The 8111-nt window shown below is 46.1% G+C and overlaps 1 long non-coding RNA gene across 1 annotated transcript in view; it reads right to left on the bottom strand.

Moving 5' to 3' along the window:
• Nucleotides 1–280: 280 nt before the first annotated feature.
• Nucleotides 281–8111, bottom strand: part of LOC137534027 (uncharacterized) — a 37775-nt gene continuing 29944 nt past the window's right edge. The window contains exon 3 of the long non-coding RNA XR_011024287.1: nucleotides 281–330. This is a non-coding gene — a long non-coding RNA (uncharacterized lncRNA). The remainder of the gene's footprint in view (nucleotides 331–8111) is intronic.

Raw genomic sequence — 8111 nt, 5'->3', positions numbered from 1 at the left:
TTTTTTTGTAAAAAAATGTTTGGAATCATATATGATTTTCATTCCACTTCTCACGTGTACAGTACTTTGTATTGGTCTTTCATGTGAAATTCCAATAAAATTGATTCATGTTTCTGGCAGTAATGTGACAAAATGTGGAAAACTTCAAGGGGGCCAAATACTTTTGCAAGTCACTGTATCTCATCATGTCACCTCATGTATCCTTTCAAGGGTACCTGAAGCGAAAAAAGATAATTGAATACTTACCTCAGTAGTGGGAAGCCTCTGGAGACTTCAGAGTCTTCTCAATCCTCCTTGATCCCACCGATCCAGAACTTATTCGACAAAGGACTGTGGAGTTATGGAAACCGTACATTTAATTTATAAATACTGTTATAAATGTTGATTGATATTAAAATATGAATTACTCAATTCACATAAAAACATTAGTTCAAGGTGGTAATTTAGGAATATATAAACTATATCAGCGCAATCATATAAATAAACTCTGAACAGTTAGAAAATTCTCATTGAGATAAGCTGCCACAGTTCAAAACACTCCAGTTCAGTGTCCTTCCAATAAATAAGATTTATAACTTCCGCGCTAGTCTCAAATTCCTCCACCAATATTGCACCACAAAACAAGTGCGCTTACCAGATTCTATCAGACCTTAATTACAGGGTCTGAAACAGGGCATCATACGACCAGCGGCCAGTATCTTCCCAGCTAGTCTTCTAATTACTGGGCTAAGATGTCCACGTTCACTCAAATAGTAGTACCCACGGTGGTTGCATGCAAAGAATATATGAGAACTCATCTAAGCGTATCTCTCTTAAAAGCATTTATTTCAATAAAACTCCCAATAAAAAACATTAATGAACAATCACTTACATCAGGGCCCTTGTGACAGGGACCCAAAACGATATACAGCATATAAACTCACAGGACGCCGTTCAGCCAAATGTCCGCCTCACCCGACCGGCATGAGTTTTAGAAGGTATAAATATACTGTTTCAGCCGTTTGCTCTTTTAGGCCCTGATGAAACTTAACAGTGAAACCGGTCGGGTAGAGTTTTATTGAAATAAATGTTTTATTGGGAGTTTTACTGAAATAAATGCTTTTAAGAGAGATACGCTTAGATGAGTTTTCATATATTCTTTGCATGCAACCACCGTGGGTACTACTATTTGAGGGAGCATGGACATCTTAGCCCAGTAATTAGAAGACCAGCTGGGAAGATACTGGCCGCTGGTCGTATGATGCCCTGTTTCAGACTCTGTAATTAAGGTCTGATAGAATCTGGTAAGCACACTTGTTTTGTGGTAATTTAGGAATGATTTCTGTATAGACAGGCTAGCGGGCTATCTGCTGAGCAGCCTGTTCAGTTGTACGGAAAGGGAAGGGGAAAAGGGGTGAGTTGGAGGTGTAGGAAGAACAATAGAAGATAACTGTCAGACAATGCTGATCTAAAGTGTGCAATGGCTGAAGGGAATGCCAGGAACATTTGGGGCACCTGGACACACACTTCAGACTACTTGAACAATGTATTTAAGCAGCAAGATTCTAATATACTGTATATGCTTTATAAGTGTTGTGCAGTTACGTTCAGGACACTCAAGCAGTCCCCACAATATCTATACCATACTCTGTTACTAGTGTTTGTTTATGGCAAAGGCTAAACGACACACTGTTCACCAGAGGTGTAACCACAGAGAGCAGCCCCAGTGACTGCAGGGGGTTCCAGAGCTGTGGGGGCACAGCTTCTAACCACCCCCCTCCCCCAATACAGGGGCCCATCTCACATGTCAGAAAATGCAGCATGTTAGCCAGTATAGAAAATGCAGTGCATACATGTGAAATCTGCGCCGGTAGACTTGGGCGCAGGACACAGCCAGTACATGGCTGATCCTGCTTCTGCACAAGTCCGGGCCATGTTAATTACTATTCCCCCTCCAGGCCGCCATGGATAAAGGGGGGGGGGGGGGGGATGATATAATTTGGCTTCCAGCGATTGCTGGAGGCCGAATTATTGTGTTTTTTAAGCAACTTCAGCTCCGCCTTTTGACGGCCCCAACGTTACTCACTGAGCGCTGTGTGATGTGATTCCTATAATAGTCTATGGTGGCGCTGGCTGCGCCCACATCTAGCAGCGCTGAAAAGCACTGCTCCGAATGCAGTCCATATATAAAATGCATCACACTGGCCCATATGGAAAATGCAGCACGTTTAGCCCATATAGAAAATGCAGCACTTTAGCCCATATGGCAAATGCAGCTTGTTAGCCGATGTAGTAAATGCAGTCCATTAATAAAATGCAGCACGTTAGCCCATGTAGAAAATGCAGTACTTTAGCCCATATAGAAAATGCAGCACTTTAGCCCATATGGAAAATGCAGCACTTTAGCCCAAATAGAAAATGCAGCACGTTAGCCCAAATAGAAAATGAAGCACTTTAACCCATATGGAAAATGCAGCACGTTAGCCCATGTAGAAATGCAGTCCATATATAAAATGCAGCACATTGGCCCATATACAAAATGCAGTCCATTAATAAAATGCAGCATGTTAGCCCATATAGAAAATAAGCAGGTTAATCCATATAGAAACAGCAGCCTATATATGAATTGCAGCACATTAGCCCATACAGAAAATGAAGCACATTAGCCCATATAGAAAATGCAGTTCATATATAAAATGCAGCATATCCTACTAATATTATAAAAGGGGAAGTGCGGATGTTTGTTACTTGATCACGCAAAAATGGCTGAAGGAATTTGAATGAAATTTGGCACACACATAGTACATTACCTGAAATAACATATAGGATACTTTTTATCCCCATAACCAAAAAGTGGGCGGAGACAAATACAACATTCACTGGGAAAATGTAAACTGCAGCCATTCTTACACTGTTAATGGAAGTGTTCTCAAACTTTGCCCAATTGGTCACTGTGTGACTGGGATTGATATGCAATAGAAATAATCCGCACTCCTCAATAGTACTGGTGTGCAGCTACCAGGACAAAAAGCATCATACCTTAACCATAAAAAAGAAAAAAAGAGGTCTTGGAAATACAGGCTGCACCACCATTCCAAATGTAAACAATCTTTATTGGACACCATGCAAAGAACACATAAAATAATTTAAAAAGCTACAGCTAACAAGCAGCAACTCACCATAATACATCAATTGCGGACCAATGATCAATAAGTGTCTCACCACCTATGTAAACAATCAGCCCTGTAACTGCTTAAATTGTCAAAAATTGGGTTCAATGCTTGAGCCCAATGTAAGGCAATCCCAGACCCGGGTCAAGACCTGAAAATGACATGCTACAGTAATAAGCCCTACAGTGACCAAAGTGCTAAGAAATAAGGATAGATATAATGCTCAAAGAACATGAGTGTTCAGGTAAAAGTGCATGAACAGTGCATATAGGGATCAGTAATGCAATTCAAAAAGTTATTTATGGGGTTGTAGCATACATATACCGATACTGGAGGGTCCTGGAATTGATAGCAGCATTCAGATGAGGGCCAGACGCTCCACACGTGTCGTGGTTAAAGATAACCACTTCCTCAGGAGCAGTGTATCATAAGAAAAGGAGTTGCTTAAAGGGATACTTAAGTCAAAAATAAAAAATGATTTTTACTCACCTGGGGCATCCCTCAGCCCCCTGAAGCTGTATGGTGCCCTCGCAGCCTCGCTCCGATCCTCCTGTCCCCGCCGGCGGCTACTTCCGGGTTCGGCGACAGCCGCTGACAGGCTGGGAACGTGAGTGATTCTGCGTTCCCAGCCGCTATATCACCCTCTATGCAGCAAAAGCGTATATGTTATACGCTATAGCAACATAGAGGATGATATAGCGGCTGGGAACGCGGAGAATCACTCGCGTTCCCAGCCTGTCAGCGGCTGTCGCCGAACCCGGAAGTAGCTGCCGGCGGGGACACTTGGATCGGAGCGAGGCTGCGAGGGCACCATACAGTTTCAGGGGGCTGAGGGATGCCCCAGGTGAGTAAAAATCATTTTTTATTTTTGACTTAAGTATCCCTTTAAGAGCTGGGGACTTTCGTGGATGGAGCGCTCTGATAGGACAAGCTGTCCGAGTGAAGAACGTCATCAGCTGGAGCGCAAATATATCTGCCTTCCAAGCTGTGTTGAAAATGAGTCATGGAGCGCAAGAGTCCACGTGATTCCCTTCCCTGCAGCGCATCCATTATGTCGCTGTGTGCTGGTCTATGCCCATCAATGGCAAGCGCACATGGGTAACCAAGCCCGGCAGCCGGAAGTGCGTCACCGTCAAACGGAGGTGCGTCACTTCAGGAAGTGCTATGCCGGCTTGGAACGCAAATAGTTACCAGGGCTAATTACAATGTCCCTAAATTAAAAACAACAGTTTTTTCACAAAGTGTCACACAATATTAAGGATTAAACAACATTATATCATGGTACACAAGGGATAATATACATGTAAATAAAGTGATGAACAAAATAATAATATTGAAAATACAGCAGGAAAATCGGCACGAAATGCAGAGCAGAGACATCCCAAGTAAGGGGCGTTACTGTTTGACTCAAACAATAAGTAAATGCAAAGCTATATGGATATAGCCAATCAGGTAAGAGGCACTAAGCATAGCGTGTCCTACCCAATTCAATGTTTGAAATGTGGTATGCGCCACAAGCATAGCGTCCATTATTTATGTATACTCAGAAAGAGAGAGGAGGGGGATTTTTTGTTGTTTGGTTGCCAAGAGGGAGGTAACAAGACACAAACAATGTTAAGTAAAGTGCATGCTTCAAAAGACACCAACAGGGGGAACTTCATCAATCAGTGTGATTGGGTATCATTCATAAGTGTTGTCGGTAATGAGAATCAGTGCAGGAAAACACAGCTGTCGGTATTTTAGACTTCTGGGAAATGCTTTATGAATGATACCCAATGTCGGGTCAGGGAGAAGTAAGAGTGGGTTCTGTGGGGTGGGAGAGGTTAGTGTGAGTGGTGGGGGAATGGAGAGGTCAGTGTGGTTGTCAGGGAAGGGAGAGGTTAGTGTGGATTGTGGGGGGTGGGAGAGGTTAGTGTGGGGGGTGGGAGAGGCAGAGGTCAGTGTGGGTGCTGTTGGGAGGGAAAGGTCAGTGTGGGTGATGGAGAGGTTAAGGTGGGTGGAGGGAGAGGTCAGTGTGTGTGTGTGTGGGGGGGGGGGGGGGGGGATCAGTGTTGGTGATTGGTGGAGGGAGAGGTCAGTGTGTGGGGAGGGGGGGGGGGATGAGGGAGAAGATACTGTGGGTGATTGGTGGAGGGAGAGGTCAGTGTGGGTGGGTGAGGAAGAATTTGCTGTGGGTTCTGGGGGGGGGGGGGGGGGGTGTGAGGGGTCCGTGTGGGTGATTGGTGGAGGGAGAGGTCAGTGTGGGTGGGTGAGGAAGAATTTGCTGTGGGTTCTGGGGGGGGGGGGTGAGGGGTCCGTGTGGGTGATTGGTGGAGGGAGAGGTCAGTGTGGGTGGGTGAGGAAGAAGTTACTGTGGGTGCTGGGGGGAGGGGTCAGTGTGGGTGATTGGGGAAGAGGTCAGTGTGGGTGTGTGGATGAAGGAGAAGCTACTGTGGGTGCTGGGGGGGAGGAGGGGTCAGTGAGGGTGATTGGCGGGGGGGGGGGGGGGGGAGTCATTGTGGGTGCTGCTTTGGGGGATGCACATTCTCACCTTCTCCCAAATTCCTCTCAGGGCTGCCTCTCCAAAGTGTCCCAGATTGGGGGCGGAGCTTCTCGGCGCCGGGGGCGTGGCTTCTTGCAGCCTTCTTTGCTGTATGTAAAAAAGGCAAGGGGGGGGGGGGGATGTGCCAGAGCCCCTCCCCTCTGCACGTGAGGAGCCGCATCTGAACCTCCAGTGCCGACAGCTCCGGGGTCACGTGACAGCCTCTGTGCTTCTTCAATCACACTACACTGCTCATAGCTCCCTATCACCGCCCCCTGGAGGCCCCAAATAACATTACACGTGTCTGCCAGAGACCCCTCGTCCACCCCCAGCAGCGATCTCCCCTCTCTGCCCCCTCTCACCACCGCAATCTGCCCCCGAACAGCTGTTTCCCCGCCGCTAGCGCTGTGACCGCCAGGGGGCGCCCATGGATCGGGGGATTTCCACATGAAAGCGCCGGCATTTCTCTGAGATTCCTGTTCGGTTCTTGGGTGGGGAGTCCGGAGATGGAGATATGTGGGTGGTCCCGGATTTTGGGGTCGCCGATCGCCTGAAAACCCCGCGAAGAGGCGGGAGAAGAAGCACAAGTGTGGCGCAGCGGCGCGCGGGGTCTGTGACTGTTCTCAACGTGGTCCGCTCTGTGGCTTTAAAAGGAAGCTCTGGTGCGGGAGCGAGGCATTCGCCTAGAGACCGCCGAGCCGAGCAGGGCTCCTCTGCCGCTGATCGCAGCTCCGATGCGCAAACCTAAGGAAGGAATGTTTTAGTAATTAATTATTTAAACAACAATCATAGTCACATAAGGATTTCAATACAGCAATTATGGTAATGAAAGATATATATATATATTTATTAGTAGCCAGAGAAAAAGTAATGTAAGCAGATATACCAAATGATATCAGAAATGATGGCTATATATAACAAAAGATCACAGAGTGCTGTGTGTGCGTGCGTGTGTGTGTGTGCGTGCGTGCGCGTGCGTGCGTGTAAAGGTAAGCAAAGTCCATATATACAAAAAGGCCAACAAACCTCACTCAGGAAGCATTACATCAGTGTGAATTATGAAAAGAAGTAAATATAATCAAATCCCTAGTACAGAATACATTATCAATTACATGCAAATAGTCCTGACATGCTGTAAATTGTCTTTCCAAATGAAAACTTGACTGATCAGTTACAGCTGTTTTTTCCCCACCTGATGACCTCACAATACTCAGCTGGGTATAGAGGATGCTGGAATTACCTGATGACCTCACAATACTCAGCTGGGTATAGAGGATGCTGGGATTACCTGATGACTTCACAGTACTCAGCTGGGTATACATAGAGGATGCATATAGGAGGAATAAGTATATGGAATAGAGAACATACAGGCTAGGTGAACACTTAGCAGAAACGCTAACGGTGCAGAACAAACGCTGCGTTTTTGTCGCTAATGGAAGCTGATGGGCCGCAGGAAAAAATGCATATAAAAACGCATATGTGTTTACAAGCCTGCATTTTTAAAATGCATGTTTTTTGCATAATATTAAAAAACGCACATAATGAAAGTCAATGGGAACGCAATGGTATGCAATTTTTATGTTTGCGTTTTACATGCGTTTTTATATGTTTTATTTAAAAAAAAAAATTTGATGCATTTCCACTTCCTGTTGTCTTCCTAGGGATTAGCATAAAACGCAATTGAAAAGCGCATACAAACCTACAAGAGCCTAACTAATCTTTCACTATGAGAGTCTGCCAGCAGCTGTCCCTTCACTAATTACTGCAGGTACACGAGTGAGTGTAATAGCCAGCGCTGCCTGCCTGTTATAAGGGGGAGAGTGGCTCCAGGAGAGAGTGTAGCCTAATTGGCTACAATGTGCCTGCTGACTGATGTAGAGGGTCAAAGTTGACCATAATGGTGCACTATGGGGCGAACTGAACTTCCGCAAAAGTTCGCCTTTGCTGGCAAACGCGAACCACCGAAAGCTTGCCTGGAACCGTTTGCCGGTGAACTGTTCGGGCCATCTCTACTACCTATCTAACCTATATTGCAGGTACCTACCTATCTAACCTATACTGGGGTCAGCTTCCTATCTAACCTATATTGCTGGTACCTACCTATCTAACCTAACTGGGGGCAGCTACCTATCTAATCTATATTGCAGGTACCTACCTGTCTGAAGAAACCAGACGCCGGGTGAAACGCGTCACGTGAGGCTGCGATCATGTGACGGATCTCTGTGTACGGCCTCGCTCTCTCCCCCCCAGCATCCTAGTTCCTGCTTCAAAACGGCCGAAACGTCAGAAGTAGCCGGGTGCACATAAACGGACGGCGGCAGACGAGTGGCACGCTAGGGAACCTGGCATATGGATGTTGCTAATGCCGGAAGTACCCACCATTATAGCGTAATACGCTTATACAAAAGGACAGGTGAGTCCCGGCGAGTGCCGGTCTGCTT

Source organism: Hyperolius riggenbachi, chromosome 10 (genome assembly GCF_040937935.1).
Source record: "Hyperolius riggenbachi isolate aHypRig1 chromosome 10, aHypRig1.pri, whole genome shotgun sequence".
Lineage (NCBI taxonomy): Eukaryota > Metazoa > Chordata > Amphibia > Anura > Hyperoliidae > Hyperolius > Hyperolius riggenbachi.
This window is presented reverse-complemented; position numbering and strand designations above follow the sequence as displayed.